Source organism: Ovis aries, chromosome X (genome assembly GCF_016772045.2).
Source record: "Ovis aries strain OAR_USU_Benz2616 breed Rambouillet chromosome X, ARS-UI_Ramb_v3.0, whole genome shotgun sequence".
Taxonomy (NCBI): domain Eukaryota; kingdom Metazoa; phylum Chordata; class Mammalia; order Artiodactyla; family Bovidae; genus Ovis; species Ovis aries.
In genome coordinates this window covers 111,951,505-111,971,372 of record NC_056080.1, presented here as the reverse complement: position 1 = coordinate 111,971,372, position 19,868 = coordinate 111,951,505, and the positions used below count along the sequence as shown (strand labels likewise).

The 19,868-nt window shown below is 39.2% G+C and overlaps 1 pseudogene; it reads right to left on the bottom strand.

The window, feature by feature from the left end:
* Positions 1-18,875: 18,875 nt before the first annotated feature.
* Positions 18,876-19,601, bottom strand: LOC101103545 (Y-box-binding protein 1-like; annotated as a pseudogene).
* Positions 19,602-19,868: the final 267 nt, after the last annotated feature.

The window sequence follows — 19,868 nt, the reverse complement described above, 5'->3', positions numbered from 1 at the left end:
TCAAATGTGTTCCTTTTTATGGCTGAGTAGGTTCCTAGGCTAAGATATCAGAGAAATATAGCAATAGACATAGTATGTCTGTATTTCATCATAGTCTCAATGTGTCCTTCTGGAAAATATGACTGTCTAGGCTAACTGATAATAATGTTAGGATCTCTAACTCATTGGGACAGTGTTAATTTCTGATTTCCTATCAACCTAGAGTGCATTCACCAATGCCATAAACATCTCTCCTACTAATAACTTATAGCTTCTACAAGGGAGAATATTAATAGCATTCAGTTATAATTTGTGTATAACATTAGAATGAGAAAAAGACTAAGTATGTTAAAATCAAAAAATACATCTTCATAGACTTGAACACAAGTCAAATTTATTAGAGATACATATAAAGTGCTACATTTATATGCACATGTTTGAAAAACCTGGTCATATTTGCCTAAAAATAAGAGTCTTTTGGTGGGGTGCACATTTTACTGACTTCACATATTTGAAGGACTCTATGAGTACCAGCAGAAATAAGTGGCTAGGGGCATAAACAGTGTCCCCCTAAAGAAGAAATATTTATCAACTAGAGCTGTGTAGGATTGGAATGGGCTTCTTTGAATGGCTGTGTGTTCAATAAAGCCGAGATATTAAATAAGCTAGAAAACCATGTATTATTATATTGGGAGGAAACTCAATCGTTCAATGAAAGATTCAATTGGCTAATCATAAATGTCCCTTCTGACATTGACTTGACAGTATTTTTTAAAGTATGCAGTTTTTTTGTTGGAAAACCAACTCAAAGTACTTTGAAATGCATATTCATAGCATGTAAAATCTTCACTTTGTTCTCAAAACTGGATTCTTACAATTTCCATAGTTCCATATTAACCACACACTAGTACAGACAGGCAAAATCAGTTCCCTGCTGTTTTCCGATAGAGGAAAAAATTTTTATTAATAGTGGAATATTCTCTTTTCATTGTTTTTCTAGGTATTGTTGCATGGTACAATGGTTAATTGCTTGGCTATTTTATTTTGCATTAGCCTGAACACTGCTGTTTAATAAGACAATGGCTTACATTTTAACAATTACAATCCTATTCATTGAGTTGGAGGCACATTTGCATGCTGACAATAAATGAGGGACAAACAAGAGTTTGTTTGAAGGCTGAACAGGAAACAGAAACAGTAAGTGTAAAGTCAATAATTAAAATCATTACTTATGTGCCACTGAGGATTTATTTTCATTGGCAATAGTTATTATACCAAGTTGATGATTCTTGGAAAAATATTTTTTTTATTTCCTGACAGATGTTGTCATAATTTACCCTGGCAATCTCTTAATCCTCTAGCAACCATAAGATTAATATCCATTAGTGAACAATCTTGCTTAGGTTGATATAAACTGAATAGAATGTTTAATGGATAGCTGATGTCTTAGCTGTGAATGTTCAGTTCTATTTCTCAGTTGTGTCCAAATCTTTGCCAACTCATGGACTGAGGCACACCAGGCTTCCCTGTCTATCACCAACTCCTGGAGCTTGTTCAAACTCATGTCCATCGAGTCAGTGATGCCATCCAACCATCTCATCCTCTGTCATCCCCTTCTCTTCCTGTCTTCAATCTTTCCAAGCATCAGGGTATTTTCCAGTAAGACAGTTCTTCGCATCAGGTGGCCAAAGTATTGGAGCATCAGCATCAGTCCTTCCAATGAATATTCAGGGCTGATTTCCTTTAATATTGACTGGTTGGCAGTCCAAGGGACTCTCACGAGTCTTTTCCAATACCACAGTTCAAAAACATCTGTGAATGTTAGCACATTATATAAACATTTTTAAAAACAGAGTATTACACTTGTGTCCATTTCTCCCCTTTCCCAAATTTGTAAAATATTCTTTGCTGTTCTGATAATCATGTATGATGACTGAGAATAAAAATATTAAATTAAAACTACGAAACTTTATTATAATTTAGAGATTACCTTAATTGCAATAGTATGCCTGATTATCAGTGCCTTTGCAACATTTCTGCAGACTAACTTTTACACATTCTGAAAGTCATTGTACCAGGACTGTCAGAATTTATCTCAATTGTTTCTAAGGCAGCTTTGTGCCTTTGCTCTTTTTTTTTCCCCTCTTGAACAACTGTAATCGTCATCAAATTCCTTCGTTCATCAAAAAAATTCATTGAGTAATTTAACAAAAATTCTTTAGTGTAGATCAAATTTCTATTCTTGAATGGTCTTGTTCAAACCACTTGCTTGGATTCTGACTTCTTGTATCTTAGTCTAATTGCTAAGGCCTGATATAATTCATCTTGGCATATGACCCAACTCTTACTCTGAACTATGAAACTTTCAAGTCTTATTTTCTCACCTATATATATTAATTTTCTATTGTTGCTGAAACAAATTGCCACAAACTTGGTGAATTAGAACAGTGCAAATATTTTATCATTCTGTACCTCAAAATTCTGACATGGTTCTCACTGGGCTAAAATCAAGCTTTTTTCAATACTGCATTCTTTTCTGGAGGCTCTAGGGTCAAATCCATTTACTTTTATTTTCCAGCTGCTAGAGGCTGTCTGCATTCCTTGGCTTATGGATATCTTCCTCTATCCTGTCCTCAAAGCCAGCAACCATGGGTTGAGGTCTTCTCACATCAAATCACTTTGAACTATACTTCTGCCTTCCTCTTCTGCTTTTAAGGATGCTCCTCATTTGGTTCCATCCAGATAAACTAGCATGATCCTGTCTTAAGGTCAAATGATTAGCAACATTAATTCCATCTGCAGTCTTAATTCCCCTTTACTATGTAACCTAGCAAATTCACAGGTACTAAGGATTAGGATGTGTGCATATTTGGGGCCACTATTTTGCCTACCACAGTTACAATAAATATCTGAATTTCACTTCTGATCAACATTGAACTGGACTTACCTTCCCACTTAAAATAATTTAAAATTCAGATAAAATATATGAAACAATAATATCCAGGTCAAGTAGAACAGGACAGTAATTTCTAAAAACAGGGTAAGGAGACAAGGTGAGCCTTATAATTGTCCCAGATTACTCCTAGAAAGAGTTTCAGTGCAGGGATCAGAAACCCAGACAAAGCCTGGCAATCTCTTTGAGTTGAGGACATGGAGCCACAAATCTGGGAAGACTAACATAATTAAAGTTCACAGGACAGAATAAAATAAGATGATCTTCCTCAATTTTTCTGCTGAGTACTATTTTAGTGCATGCATATGAGGAAACTACCTGAGGTCAAATAAATAAACAACCAAAAAGAGCCAGGGAAATAATACTATTAACTCATTTTGGGAATAATTCTTGTTTCCACAAACCAAAGTTGGAAACCTCATAATATATGGGGCATTAGGTATTGTAAAGTAAAAAAAAAAAAAAAAAATTAGAACATTGGAAAAAAAAAAAAAGAAAGAAAGAAATAATACTCAGAAGGGTATTTTCTAAGTAGAGAGACAAAATTAACACTAGATAAAGGTTTCTGTGGTCCTGTCTAATAAACTCAAAGTCAAATCCCCAAAGGAGAAACTATTTCCAAGTAACATAATGGTGTCCAAGATGAATGCTAAACTATACTGATTGGAATACAATGATTTCTAGTACTCAGCAGCAAAACAAAATCACAATATCAGATATTCAATAAAAAGTTGCAGTGCATGAAAAGAAGTAGGAAAATATAACACCAAAAAGGGAAAACTGATAGAAGCAGTAGTCTCATCAATGATGGAAATTATATAATTAATATACAAGGGCATGAAAATAATTAATATTGAGTATATTCCATATGTTCAACAAAGTAGGGGAAAATAATTATATGAGATTATGCAGTTTAGACACTACAAAAAAATCTGTGAACTTGAAGATAAAGCAACTGAAACTATCCAAATGAAAAGCTAAGGCACTACATGATCTGATTTTAAAGCTATAGTAACTAAAACAGTGTGGTACTGGCATGAAAATAGATACATTAATCAATGGAACAGAGTTGAGAGTCCAAAAGTCAACCCAGACATATATGGTTAACTATTTGACATGAAAGTCAACAACGCTTGGTGAAGTAAAAACAGTCTTCTAAATAAATGACACTGGGAAAGTTGGATATTTATATGTAAAAGAATGGAAGTAGACCCCTATCTTATATCATACACAAAGATTAACTCAAAATGGGTTGAAGAGTTAAATATAAGACCTGAAATAATAAAACTAGAAGAAAACAGAGGACAGGCTTCTTGAAATGGGTCTTGGCAAAGATGTTTTAGATGTGACACACAAAACACAAGCAAGAAAAGCAAAAACAAACAAGTAGAACAATATCAAACTAAAATGCTTCTTCAGAGTAAAAGAAACCATAAACAAAATGAAAGGGAACCTATGTAATGGGAGAAAGTATTTGCAAATCATGTACTTTCTAAGAAGTTGATGTCTAAAATATGAAAACAACTTACGCAAAATGATAATAATAATCATTTGTTTAAATGGGCAAAGGACCCATGTAGACACTTTTCCAAATAAGATATTCAGATGTCCAACAGGCATATGAAAAGGTGCTCAGCATCACTAATCATTCAGTTCAGTTCAGTTCAGTTCAGTTCAGTTCAATTAAGTTGCTCAGTCATGTCCGACTCCTAGCGACCCCATGAATCGCAGCACACCAGGCCTCCCTATCCATCACCAACTCCCGGAGTTCACCCAAACTCATGTGCATCGAGTCGATGATGCCATCCAGCCATCTCATCCTCTGTTGTCCCCTTCTCCTCTTGTCCCCAGTCCCTTCCAGGATCAGGGTCTTTTCCAATGAGTCAACTCTTCACGTGAGGTGGCCAAAGTATTGGAGTTTCAGCCTCAGCATCAGTCCTTCCAATGAACACCCAGGACGAGTCTCCTTTAGGATGGACTGGTTGGATCTCCTTGCAGTCCGAGGGACTCACAAGAGTCTTCTCCAGCACCACAGTTCAAAAACATCAGTTCTTTGGCGCTCATATTTTTTCACTAATCATTGCCTCTGCCGCTGCTAAATCGCTTCAGTCGTGTCCGACTCTGTGCGACCCCATAGACGGCCTCTTACCAGGCTCCTTTGTCCCTGGGATTCTCCAGGCAAGAACACTGGAGTGGGTTGCCATTTCCTTCTCCAATGCATGAAAGTGAAAAGTGAAAGTGAAGTTGCTCAGTCGTGTCTGACTCTTAGCTACCTCATGCACTGCAGCCTACCAGGCTCCTCTGTCCATGGGATTTTCCAGGCAAGAGTATTGGAGTGGGGTGCCATTGCCTTCTCCATCACTAATCATTAGGGAAATACAAATTAAAACCATGATGAGACATCACTTCACACTCATTAGAATGGCTGTTAGACAAGAGATAACAAATGATGACAAGGATGTGGAGAAAAGAAAACCCTTGTTGGTGCACTGGTGCAGCCACTATGGAAAACAGTATGGAGGGTCCTCAAAAAATTAGAAACTGAGATACTATACTATTGAGCAATTCTACTTCTGGGTATATACTGAAGGAAACAAAATCTCTATGACACAGAGACACCAGCACCCCTACATTTTTTTTTTTACAGTAACCAACACAGAAACAACTTAAATGTCCATCAACAGATGAACACAAACAAAATGTGGTATATATGTACAATAGAATACTATTCATCCATTAAGAAAAGGATTTTCAACAAGATAAACAGACTTTGAATCAGCCTTGGGGCTCAGATGATAAAGAATCTGTCTGCAATGTAGGAGACCTGGGTTTGATTCCTGGGTCAGGAATATGCCCTGGAAAAGGACATGGCAACCCACTCCAGTATTCTTGCTTGGAGAATTCCATGGACAGAGGAGCCCATGGGGTCACAAAGAGTCACATAGGACTGAACAACTAACACACACAGACAGACTTTGAGGGTAGTTTGCTAAATGAAATAAGTCAGACAGTAAAAGTGCTCTGAGATTGATTAGAAAGGAGAACATGTAAAATTGTCATTAGAGATATTACAGAAATTTACTAGCAAAAAAATACTTAGTAGGTTTTCCAAAGAGTATCAAAGGCTCACTGGAAGTCTGTTCTTTTCAGAGAAGTGCTGAAACACCACATTTTATATAGCTATGCATCCTTGTTTCCTATTGCTACCATAACAAATTAACACAAATGTGAGTGATTTAAAACAATACAAATATATTATCTCACAATTCTGGAGGTTAGAAGATGAGAACGGGTCACATTGGGCTAAAATTAATGTTTTAGCAAAGCCATATTCCTTCCTGGAGGCTTTCTGCTGCTGCTAAGTTGCTTCAGTCGTGTCCGACTGTGCGACCCCATAGACGGCAACCCACCAGACTCCCCCGTCCCTGGGATTCTCCAGGAAAGAACACTGGAGTGGGTTGCCATTTCCTTCTCCAATGCATGAGAGTGAAAAGTGAAAGTGAAGTCGCTCAGTTGTGTCCGACTCTTAGCGACCCCATGGACTGTAGCCCACCAAGCTCCTCCATCCATGGGATTTTCCAGGCAAGAGTACTGGAGTGGGATGCCATTGCCTTCTCCAGGAGGTTTTCTGAGTTTTTATTTAATTTCTAAGTCTGTGATAACAAATTACCACAAACGTAGTGGCTTACAGCATTACTGGTCTTGGCATAGACTTGGATTACTGTGATATTGAATGGTTTGCTTTGGAAACTAACAGAGATCATTCTGTCATTTTTGAGATTGCATCCAAGTGCCACATTTCAAACTCTTTTGTTGACCATGATGGCTACTCCATTTCTTCTAAGGGATTCTTGCCCACAGTAGTAGATATAATGGTCATCTGAGTTAAATTCACCCATTCCAGTCCATTTTAATTCGCTGATTCCTAAAATGTCAACGTTCACTCTTGCCATCTCCTGTTTCACCACTTCCAATTTGCCTTGATTCATGGACCTAACATTCCAGCTTCCTATGCAATATTGCTCTTTACAGCATCTGATCTTGCTTCCGTCAGCAGTCACATTCACAACTGGGTGTTGTTCTTGCTTTGGCTCCAACCCTTTATTCTTTCTGGAGTTATTTCTCCACTGATCTCCAGAAGCATATTGGGCACCTACCGATTGGAGGAGTTCGTCTTTCAGTGTCCTGTCTATTTGCCTTTTGATACTGTTCATGGGGTTCTCAAGGCAGGAATACTGAAGTGGTTTGCCATTCTCTTCTCCAGTGGACCACATCTTTACAGAACTCTCCACCATGACCCATCTGTCTTGGGTGGCCCTACACGGTATAGCTCATAGTTTCATTGAGTTAGACAAGGCTGTGGCCCATGTGGTTACATTGGTTAGTTTTCTGTGAGTGTGGTTTTCAGTCTGTCTGCCCTCTGATGAAGAAGGATAAGAGGCTTATGGAAACTTCCTGGTGAGAATGACTAACTGAGGGGGAAACTGGGTCATGTTCTGATTGATGGGGCCATGCTCAGTAAATCATTAATCCAATTTTCTGTTGATGGGTGGAGCTGTGTTCCCTCCCTGCTATTTACCTAGGGCCAAACTATGGTGGAGGTAATGAAAATAATGGTGAACTCCCTCAAAAATCCCATGCATGTACGGCTATGCTCAGTGCCCCCAACCTTGCAGCAGGCTACCACCGACCCATGCCTCTGCTGAAGACTCCTGGACACCCACAGGCAAGTCCAGGACAGTCTCCTATGTGGTCACTGCTCCTTTCTTCTTGGTCCTGATGCATTTTTGTTGTGCCCTCTGAGAGTCTATTTCCCAGTCCTGTGTAAGTTCTGGCGGCTCTATGGTGGGGTTAATGGCGACCTCCTCCAAGAGGGCTTATTCCATACCAAAGTCTGCTGCACCCAGAGCCTCTCTCCCTGTGGCAGACCACTGCCCACCTGTATCTCCACAGGAGACACTCAAACACGTTCTGTGTCAGTCTCTGTGGGGTCCCTGGGTCCTGGCGCGCTCAAAGTTTGTTTGAGCCCTCTGAGCATCTCTGGCAGGAATGGGGTTTGATTCTAAATGTGAATTCACCCCTCCTACCATCTTGCTGGAGCTTCTCCTTTGCCCTTGGATGTGGGATATCTCCTCACAGCTCCTCCAGTGCCTACCATCTTACTGGGGTTTCTCTGACCTTGGATTCAGACAGTCCAGCTAAGAACAGCTGCCGCTCCTGACCTTGGATGGGGGGTATCTCTTCACAGCTGCTCCAGCAAAGCACAGCTGATTTGACAGTGGAAGTAAGAAATAGATTTAAGTAACTAGATCTGATAGATAGAGTGCCTGATGAACTATGGACAGACGTTGGTGACATTGTACAGGAGACAGTGATCAAGATCATCCCCAACAAAAAGAAATGCAAAAAAGCAAAATGGTTGTCTGAGGAGGCCTTACAAATAGCTGTGAAAAGAAGAGAAGCAAAAAAGCAAAGGAGAAAAGGAAAGATATACCCATTTGAATGCAGAGTTCCAAAGAATACAAGGAGAGATAAGAAAGACTTCTTCAGTGATCAGTGCAAAGAAATAGAGGAAAACAATAGAATGGGAAAGACTAGAGATCTCTTCAAGAAAATTAGAGATACCAAGGGAACATTTCATGCAAAGATGGGCACAATAAAGGACAGAAATGGTATGGACCTAACAAAAGCAGAAGATATAAGAAGAGGTGGCAAGAATACACAGAAGAACTGTACAAAAAAGATCTTCATGACCCAGATAATCACAGTGCTGTGAACATTCACCTAGAGCCAGACATCCTGGAATGTGAAGTCAGGTGGGCCTTAGGAAACATCACTACGAACAAAGCTAGTGGGGGTGATGGAATTCCAGTTGAGCTATTTCAAATCCTGAAAGATGATGCTGTGAAAGTGCTTCACTCAATATGCCAGCAAATTTGGAAAACTCAGCAGTGGCCACAGGACTGGGAAATGTCAGTTTTCATTCCAATCCCAAAGAAAGGCAATGCCAAAGAATGCTCAAAGTGAAAGTGAAGTCTTTCAGTCATGTTCAGCTCTTTGAGACCCCATGGACTGTAGCCTATGAGGATTCTCTATCCATGGAATTTTTCACACAAGAGTACAGGAGTGGGTTGCCATTTCCTTCTACAGGGGATATTCCTGACTGAGGGCTAGAACCCAGGTCCCCCACATTGTAGGCAGACGCTTTACTGTCTGAGTGACCAGGGAAGTCCAAGAATGCTCAGACTATGGCACAATTGCACTCATCTCACACGCGAAGGCAATGGCACCCCACTCTAGTACTCTTGCCTGGAAAATCCCATGGACGGAGGAGCCTGGTAGGCTGTAGTCCATGGGATCGTGAAGGGTCAGACATGACTGAAGTGACTTAGCAGCAGCAGCAAGCAGCACACGCTAGTAAAGTTCTGCTCAAAATTCTCCAAGCCAGGCTTCAACAATATGTGAATGGTGAACTTCCAAATGTTCATGCTGGTTTCAGAAAAGCCATAAAACCAGAGATGAAACTGCCAGCATCCACTGGATCATCAAAAAAGCAAGAGAGTTCCAGAAAAACATCTATTTCTGCTTCATTGACTATGCCAAAGCCTTTGACTGTGTGGATACAATAAACTGTGGAGAATTCTGAAAGAGATGGGAATACCAGACCACCTGATCTGCCTCTTGAGAAACCTGTATGGGGGTCAGGAAGAAACAGTTAGAACTGGACATGGAACAGACGGGTTCCAAATAGGAAAAGGAGTATGTCAAGGCTGTATATATATTGTATCCATGCTTATTTAACTTCTATGCAGAGTACATCATCAGAAACGCTGGGCTGGATGAATCACAAGCTAGAATCAACATTGCCAGGAGAAATACCAATAATCTCAGATATGCAGATGACACAACCCTTATGTCAGAAAGCCAAGAAGAACTAGAGAGCCTCTTGATGAAAGTGAAAGAGGAGAATGAACAAATTGGCATAAAACTCAACATTCAAGTCAATGTATGGCAAAACCAAAAAGAATTGAAAGAAAGAAAAAAAAAAAAACCTCAACATTCAAAAAACTAAGATCATAGCATCTGGTCCCATCACTTCATGGCAAATAAGTGGGGAAACAGTGGCTGACTTTATTTTTGTGGGCTCCAAAATCACTGCAGTTGGTGATTGCAGCCATGAAATTAAAAGACACTTACTCCTTGAAAGGAAAGTTATGACTGACCTGGCCAGCATATTAAAAAGCAGAGACATTACTTTGCCAACAAAGGTCTGTCTAGTCAAGGCTATGGTTTTTCCAGTGGTCATGTATGGATTGTGAGAGTTGGACTATAAAGAAAGTTGAGCATGAAAGAATTGATGCTCTTGAACTGTGGTGTTGGAGAAGACTCTTGAGAGTCCCTTGGACTGCAAGGAGTTCCAACCAGTCCATCCTAAAGGAAATCAGTCCTGGGTATTCATTGGAAGGACTGATGTTGAAGCTGAAACCCCAATATTTTGGCCATCTGTTGAGAAGAGTTGACTGATTTGAAAAGACCATGTTGTTCAGAAAAATTGAAAGCAGGAGGAGAAGGGGAGGACAGAGGATGAGATGGCTAGATGACATCGCCAACTCAATGGATATGAGTTTGGGTAAACTCTGAGAATCGGTGAAGGACAGGGAGGCCTGGTGTGCTGTGGTTCATGGGGTCACAAACAGTTGGACAGGACTGAGAAACTGAACTGACTGAAATGATTCTTTGGAAGGACTGATGTTGAAGCTGAAACTCCAATACTTTGGCCACCTGATGTGAAGATCTAACGCATTGGAAAAGACCCTGATGCTGGAAAACATTAAAGGCGGGAGGAGAAGGGGATGACAGAGGATGAGATGGTTGGATGGCATCACTGACTCAAGGGACATGAGTTTGAGTAAACTCTGGGAGTTGGTTGTGGACAGGTAGGCCTGGCATGCTGCAGTCCATTGGGTCGCAAAGAGTCGGACGCAACTGAGCAATTGATCTGAACTGAACTGTAGTGGCTTACAAAGTCGAGAAATTTTTCCTTTATATTCTGGATGCCAAAAATCCAAAATCAAGATGTCAGAAAGGGCCACTGTCACTTTGGAACTCAAGGCGAAAATCCTTTCTTGCCTCTTTCAGCTTCTGGTATCTTAACATGTTCTTTGACTTGTACCTATATCACTCTGATCTTTGTCTTCATCCTTAATTGCTTTCTCCTCTCCTCTGTCTTCCATACTTCTGTCTGTCTCAAATCTCCCTATTTCTTTCTTTAAATTTCTATTTTTTAAATAATTTATTTTTTTGCTATACTGAAGTTTCACTGATGCACAGCTTTTCTCTAGTTGTTGTGAGGGGGGGCTACTCTCTAGTTGTGATGTGTGGGTTTCTCATTGCAGTGGCTTCTCTTGTTGCAGAGCACAGACTCTAGGGTATGTGAGCTTCAGTGGTTGCAACATGTGGTCTCAATAGCTGTGGTACATGGACTTAATTGCTCCACAGCATGTGGGGTCTTCCCAGATCTGAAATTAAACCCATGTCTCCTGCCTTGGCAGGCAGATTCTTATCCATTGAGCCATAAGTGAAGCCCCTCCTTTTTTTTTTTTTTTTTATAAGAACATTTGTCTTTGGAATAGGAGACCACTCAGATAATGCAGTATAATCTGATCTCAAAATCTGTAGTTTAATTGTATCTGAAAAATTATATTTCCCAAGAACATTCAGTTTACACATTGTAAAGGGATTTTACATAGGCATGTCTTTTTGCTACTGCTAAGTCACTTCAGTCGTGTCTGACTCTGTGCGACCCCATAGACAGCAGCCCACCAGGCTCCCCTGTCCCTGGGATTCTCCAGGCAAGAACACTGGAGTGGGTTGCCATTTCCTTCTCCAATGCATGAAAGTGAAAAGTGAAACTGATATCGCTCAGTCGTGTCCAACCCTCAGTGATCCCATGGACTGCAGCCCACCAGGCTCCTCTGTCCATGGGATTTTCCAGGCAAGAGTACTGGAGTGGGGTGCCATTGCCTTCTCCAATGTCTTTTGGGGGCCACCATTTATCCCAATATGGACACAATTTGTTTTCTTATATTTTTCAGCTTTTGGATGCTGAGTTCTTTGTCTCATAGCACCTTTCCATCTTCAAAATAAAAAATGGATAATTGAGTCTCCCTCATACTATATGATTCTGACTCTGATTTTCCTGATTTTGCATATAAGAACCCTCGTAGTTACATTGCCTCCCCACCCCGTCCTGGTAATATCACTTTCATCCTGATATAAAAGTATAACATTCCCCTCTCAAAGTCACTTGATAAGCAACCTTAATTATGTAATTTAAGTTCAAGAGAATAGGAGTTGGATGTTTTGAGAAAACAACTATTCTTCCCACCACACTATAGAAAATAGGATTACCCTTTGTTCATCAGAGATGCATATTTTCCCATATTTTGCATAAGTCTGTTCAATGTTCATAGTAAGAAAATCAGGTGCGTTTAATTTCCATTTAAGTTATTATCCAGTTTAATTTTAAAGTGTCTGTACAATGTTGGTGTTATTCTCTCTGTAAAAAAGCAGAGACTGCTTATTAATTTTAATCACATTTGGATTTCATCATGTATAACTTCGTGCTCAACTTGCTAATATTTACTCATGTGCAGAGTATTTTTCTTTCCTTGGAAATGAAAATAAGTCAAAGGATGTTGACTGGATTATATTGATTTAATTATATTATTCTTACTAGAGTCAAATAAAAAATTTTTAAATAATAACTTAGAAGTCATATTGGGGGTTTTAATTATAAAAGTTTTTGCAAAATAAAAGCCAAGTGTTTGTCTTGGTCTATGGAAGTGGAAATGGGCCGAATTTTTTTTTCTATTTTTATTTTCATGCTCTTATTAATGGTGATCTTATGTTATTCAAGCAAATGTAATTATTACTGGTGGTTTTTTTTTTTTTTGGTTTTATTTTTATTTATTTATTTTTTTTTAATTTTTTAAATTTTAAAATCTTTAATTCTTACATGCATTCCCAAACATGAACCCCCCTCCCACCTCCCTCCCCATAACATCTTTCTGGGTCATCCCCATGCACCAGCCCCAAGCATGCTGCATCCTGCGTCAGACATAGACTGGCGATTCAATTCACATGATAGTATACATGTTAGAATGTCATTCTCCCAAATCATCCCACCCTCTCCCTCTCCCTCTGAGTCCAAAAGTCCGTTATACACATCTGTGTCTCTTTCCCTGTCTTGCATACAGGGTCGTCATTGCCATCTTCCTAAATTCCATATATATGTGTTAGTATACTGTATTGGTGTTTTTCTTTCTGGCTTACTTCACTCTGTATAATCGGCTCCAGTTTCATCCATCTCATCAGAACTGGTGTTATTGTTGATTTTTCATAGCATTATAGTTCATACCATCACATACCATTTTTTCTTCCAGTTTTATTGAGATGCAGCTGACATATAGTACTGAATAAGTTTAGGGTATGCATCATAATGATATGATTTACATACATTATGAAATGATAGCCACAATATGCTTAGTGAACATTTATCATCTCATAGAGATAAAAGATTAAAGAAATAGAAATACATTTTCCTTGTGATGTGCACTCTTAGGATTTACTCTCTTAACCATTTTCACATGTACCATACAGCAGTGGTAACTGCAATCATCATGTTGTAGGTTACATCCCTAGTACTTATTTATCTTATCCCTGGGAGTTTGTGTTTTCTGATCACCTTCATCCAATTCCCACTCCTCGACCCCTCTTTCTGGAAACCACAAATACGATCTCTTTTTCTACTAGTTTGTTGGTTTATTTTTGAGGAATCCGTTAGTGATCTTTTAAAGGTAGAATTTGAAAAACTTCTGGACTAGGTTTACTTTAGTAAATATGGAGGTTTGATCATTTAATAGACTTTTATATTCTTATAGTATAATGGGAAATATTCAAAACTGATTCACTGAAATATTTTTCTTAAGTTATTTCCTGCATTTTATTAATCCAAAGTATAAAGTATACTGATGCTATCAGTTTAACAATAATCTAAAAATAATTTGTAAAATCAGGTATTTCTATAATCAATTACATTGCATGATGATAAAAATAGATATGAGGTATATTTTAATCAATAAAGGTGTATTTCCTGGTTTAGTGATATCACTCCAAAATGCTGAGCACCAAATGAGTCATAAATCTGAGAAAGATCAAGCCACAGTTGAATATATATTACCAAAACACAAAGTACATAGAGGATGAAATAATAAAATAACTAAGTTAGAATCATTCAGCAATCTATTCAATAAATATATTTTGAGCATGTTATGTATGATGGGTATAATAGATCAAACAAACAAATAAATCTAATGCAGTTTGGTATATGCCACTGTAGAAGATATGCAAAGTCCTGAGAGTGTACATATAAAGCATTTTAATTCCTAGAATATGAAACACTGTAGAAGATATGATCCTCCAATGTTTTTCTTCAATAAGTTCTATAAAGTTAAGTAAATTATATATGTATTAGCATACAAACACAACAATAAGAAACCAAATACTATAAAGGATTTGGAATATAAATGCTAAAAAGATTTTGAAAAAAATAAAGGTCACTGGAACAGTAAACTAATAGAATTTGAGCAGGACCCTGATGAAAGAATTGGACTTCAGTGAGTGGAAGTGTAGTGCAAGAATATTATAGTCAGAGTATAAAACATGGAACAGAGGAACAGTAACAAAAATGGCAGCTAAGGAGATGGGGAATAAGAGGCACAGTGAAGACTAGAACAAGAATTTTGTGGAAGGGGATAATATGTGATAAACTTGATTTTAAAAAAGGTAGTGGGCCAAGATTGTGAAGTGTTGGAGATTTTTTGTTTGTTCAGGTCATTTATAATGAGCTCTTGTGTTGACCGTAAAAATACAGCTCTAAGATCTTGTACTACAGAGAATGTAATAGAAGATTCCAGGATCGCCTAAAGGTGGCTGCCAGTAAATGACTGAATGTCACAGTGATACTAAGGCAGATCCATTCCTATGAGATGTAGGACTAATCTCACAGGGCAACTTTGATCTCAGAACACTATATCAACCTGACCTTAATTTTCCTAAAACTGTATTGCAGTTTAAGACTCTTCATAGCTAATTCTTTCCTCCACAAAGGCCAGACTTGCAGTGAAGAGTAACAGTTATTTCCCTCTTCTCTAGCTTCCTGTCCCAACTTCCCATGCTCCCAAAGGACATTAGTGTTAGTGTTAGTTAGTGTTAGTCGCTCAGTCGTGCCCGACTCTTTGCGACCCCATGGACTGCAGTCCACCAGGCTCCTCTGTCCATGAAATTTTCCAGGCAAGGATACTGGAGTGGGTTGCCATTTCCTCCTCCAGGGGATCTTCCCAACCCAGGGATTGAACCTGGGTCTCCTGCACTGCAGGCAGATTCTTTACTGACTGAGCTACAAGGGAAGCTCCCACAGGACTTTATGGCAGTAAAATTTCTTGCCCTTTGGATAACACAACTCATAAATTCTTAACCTGGACAGTGCGATGATGAAAATTAGATTTTATTAGGACTAAAATTGTAATGCTATATCGAAAGAAGTAGAAAATAAGTGAAAAAAAAAGTGAAGTCACTCAGTCGTGTCCAACTCTTTGCGACCCCATGGACTGTAGCCCACCAGGCTCCTCCATCCATGGGATTCTCCAGGCAAGAATACTGGAGTGGGTTGCCATTTCCTTCTCCAGGGGATCTTCCTGACCCAGGGATCGAACCCAGGTCCCCTGCATTGCGCTCAGAGGCTTTAACTTCTGAGCCACCAGGGAAGCCCAGTAGAAAGTAAAGGCCTGGATATTGGAGAAGTATGGATTTGTTTAAGAGCTATGTGAGACGATAGGAAATTCAAATTTGACAACACATATGGCAAGAAACCTGTGTTGGGAAGATTCCCCTGGAGGAGGGCATGGCAACCCACTCCAGTGTTATTGCCTGGGGAATCCCCATGGACAGAGGAACCTGGCAGGCAACAGTCCACGGGGTTGCAGAGGCAGACCTGACTGAGCAACCAAGCATATCACAGATGGCAAGAAAATGATAAAACAAGTATGATGTAGAACTATTTGCTCTGATAAAAAGAAGCAATACATATATCCAATCAAGGATTTCCTTCCAAAATACATAACAACCTTCTTCAAATCAGTTTAATAAGACTGTGCAAGTCAGATTAGCTTGAAAAGGTTCTTCCCTATAGATGATTTCAAATCTCCAATAAGCATATTAAATATGCAGTCAACATCAATTAGTCATCAAAGGGATGCTAATTAAAATCAGATTGAAGAACTATTAAATACTTGTAATACTGCCCAAATTTTTAAAAGTAGATAGATAGTATCAAGTTTTTGTTAAGATGTAAGACAATCTGATTTCCTGTATACTCCTGGTAGAGTAAACTGGTACATTCACTTTGGAAAAGCATTTGGCAATAGCTAATATTGCCAGGAGAAATCTCAATAACCTCAGATATGCAGATGACACCACCTTTATGATAGAAAGTGAAGAGGAAATAAAAAGCCTCTTGATGAAAGTGAAAGAAGAGAGTGAAAAAGTTGGCTTAAAGCTCAACATTCAGAAAATGAAGATCATGGCATCTGGTCCCATCACTTCATGGGAAATTGATGGGGAAACAGTGGAAACAGTGTCAGACTTAATTTTGGGGGGCTCCAAAATCACTGCAGATGGTGACTGCAGCCATGAAATTAAAAGACGCTTACTCTTTGGAAGAAAAGTTATGACCAACCTAGATAGCATATTCAAAAGCAGAGACATTACTTGGCCAACTAAGGTCCATCTAGTCAAGGCTATGGTTTTTCCAGTGGTCATGTATGGATGTGAGAGTTGGACTGTGAAGAAAGCTGAACACTGAAGAATTGATGCTTTTGAACTGTGGTGTTGGAGAAGACTCTTGAGAGTCCCTTGGACTGCAAGGAGATCCAACCAGTCCATTCTGAAGGAGATCAGCCGTGGGATTTCTTTGGAAGGAATGATGCTAAAGCAGAAACTCTAGTACTTTGGCCACCTCATGCGAAGAGTTGACTGGAAAAGACTCTGATGCTGGGAGGGATTGGAGGCAGGAGGAGAAGGGGACGACAGAGGATGAGATGGCTGGATGGCATCACTGCCTCAATGGACGTGAGTCTGAGTGAACTCCGGGAGTTGGTGATGGACAGGGAGGCCTGGCATGCTTCGATTCATGGGGTTGCAAAGAGTCGGACACGACTGAGTGACTGAACTGAACTGAACTGAATATTGTTGACCATATGTAAACTCACTAGTCCACGATTTCCATTTCATTCCTGGTATATTAGTTCTCATTGCTGTGTAGTTTCTATTCTTTGAATATACTAAAGATTATGTATTCATTCTACTGTATGTATATAAAGGCATATAAAGTTTGAAACCTAGGGGAACTAGTATTTGAAGCTAAAAGTCAACACATTGGTCATTCTTGGTTGAGTGTGCACCAATGCTGTTGAAAATATTATATTTCTTGGCATGAATGATGGTTATCCATGTATTCACTTTGAAAATTCATCTAATTATATACTTATGATTTATGTATCAATAAAATTTGTATGTTGTTTATTATACATGCATATTGTACTTATATATTGAGGGAAATTTTAAGATAAGAAAAAGTTGTGATCTTGTGGATTAGACAGTCAAGAATTTGCCCGCAATGTGGAAGACCCAGGTTCGATCCCTGGGTCAAGAAGATCCCATGGAGAGGGAATGACAACCCACTCCAGTATTCTTGCCAGGAGAACTCCATGGACAGAGGAGCCTGGTGGGCTACAGCCCATGGAGTTGCAAAGAGTCAGACACTTTCTAAACTAAAATGTTCACATTATTCTTGTTCTATCGATCTTACTGTATATGGTTTTACTGTTGGATTTGTTCAATGTTTTTTTATTTTCTAGATTTATCAAGTTAAATAGGATTTGACTTTCCCATTAGAGAGCAAAATCCTGAGCACTAGGATAATCTTCATATTCATTCATGGATCTCTCCTTAAACAAAAGTTACCTTGGTCCCAAAAACTTTGGTCATTGCTCTTGTATCTCCATTTCTTGTATGAAGGATGCACCAATACACATATATTCCATGTTTGTGTGTGCTAGGTTGAAAATTATATGTATTTTAACTTCCCAACTTCGGAGAAGGCAATGGCACCCCACTCCAGTACTCTTTTTTTTTTTTTTCCCCAGTACTCTTGCCTGGAAAATCCCATGGACAGAGAAGCCTGGAAGGCTGCAGTCCATGGGGACGCTGAAGGTCAGACATGACTGAGCAACTTCATTTTCACTTTCACTTAACTTCCCAATATTATCACCTTAAGTTTCCACTGTTATGTTTTAATTAATAAGACTTTTTAATTAAGACTTTTATTAACAGGTGCTTACATTTTGTTGACTTTTTTGAAAAAATCAAGCTGTAAACTTTTATTACAAACTAGAAATGAGGTTTTAAAAATATCAAAACTTGACCAAATAGTAAACAGTTTTAAAAAACCTTTAAAAGTATATAAAGAAATACCAGTCTCTTTGAAAAAAAAAAAAACACCTTTTTTATCAACAAAAAGAAATGTCTTTATCTAAAAATAATAAAAACTCCATGCTGAATAGATAATGCAGACAGTTCCAGTTATCTGTTCAACAGACAAAAAGCAAGAACTTATAATCTTCTGTTCCAATATTTTGTTCATTTCTAATTGCTGGAATTTGATGTTAATTACTTCTTGTTGAATGACTAAACCAAACGATGGTAGAGATAATAAACTGTCATTGACTCAGCTCCATCCTGCTCAGTCTAGAAAGTAGACAGATTCTTAGCTTATGGATTGGCTGCTTTTGTTTCTTTCCTATCTCCTGGTTGAGTGTCTGTATCAGTAACTGAGGTTGCGGCAGTACCAAGGTTGAGGTGGCTGCTGACCTTGGGTCTCAACTTGATTTTCCTTATTTTCTTCATGTCCTCTCTGGGCTGTGTTTGGTGGGGATGGCCCCTGGAGAATTGTGATCTAGGTATAACCCCATAGTTATTCTGTCTCACTTATCTCCCTTGTTCTCTTGCACCCTGGTTGTCAGCACCCTCCATCACTTCTCCCTGCAGAGGATGGTTGGAACACTGTAGTCACTGTCCATAGGGTCTCCATACATACTAAAGTGGGAACCTTCGCCTCTCATAGGGCCTGGCATTCAGGAGCATTCTCCCATCTCTCATTCTCTTCCTCCTTCTCACTGTTCTGCTAATTCTGCTGGTAACTGGGTGGACATGGATAGCTTCCCTAATGGTTATGGTCTACTATATTTACCGCCTGGTGATGGAACTCCACCAGGGCCTGTAACATCTGCTGCCTCTACAACCTTTTCTCCTTCAACAACATCAGACTCCACACTCTCTCCATCTCCTACTCTGCAAAGCTACTTCCTGGGGCTATTTTTCTTTATGGGGTTTGCTGTACTAATATTGATACATTTTCCTTGGTGGCATTCCTGTTGATGAAACCATATCTGTTTCTTACATTGAACTATTTTACAGTTTCTTCAACCTTCATTGTGATGACCTTGTCGCCACCAATAAATGAGCCTGCCCAGGCAACTGCTTCTTGCATCACTGCCCATTTGACATGCTTTGTGTCCTCTGGGCTGAGGGCAGGGCAGCGGGCAGCCTCTCACTATTCATGGTTGCGATGATGACTAGGACCAACTGTGGCAGCTAGGGTTCCTCCCTGGTTGTGATGGTAACAAGGCAGCAATGTAGGCTGCTCAGGACTTTCTGGGGTTGTGCTCTTCAAATTTCAGTGAAACAGTTGTCACTACACTGTCGTTCAAGGACTCGCTGTTTGCCCTAATGAGCCATTTTCACATCTTTGCTATGA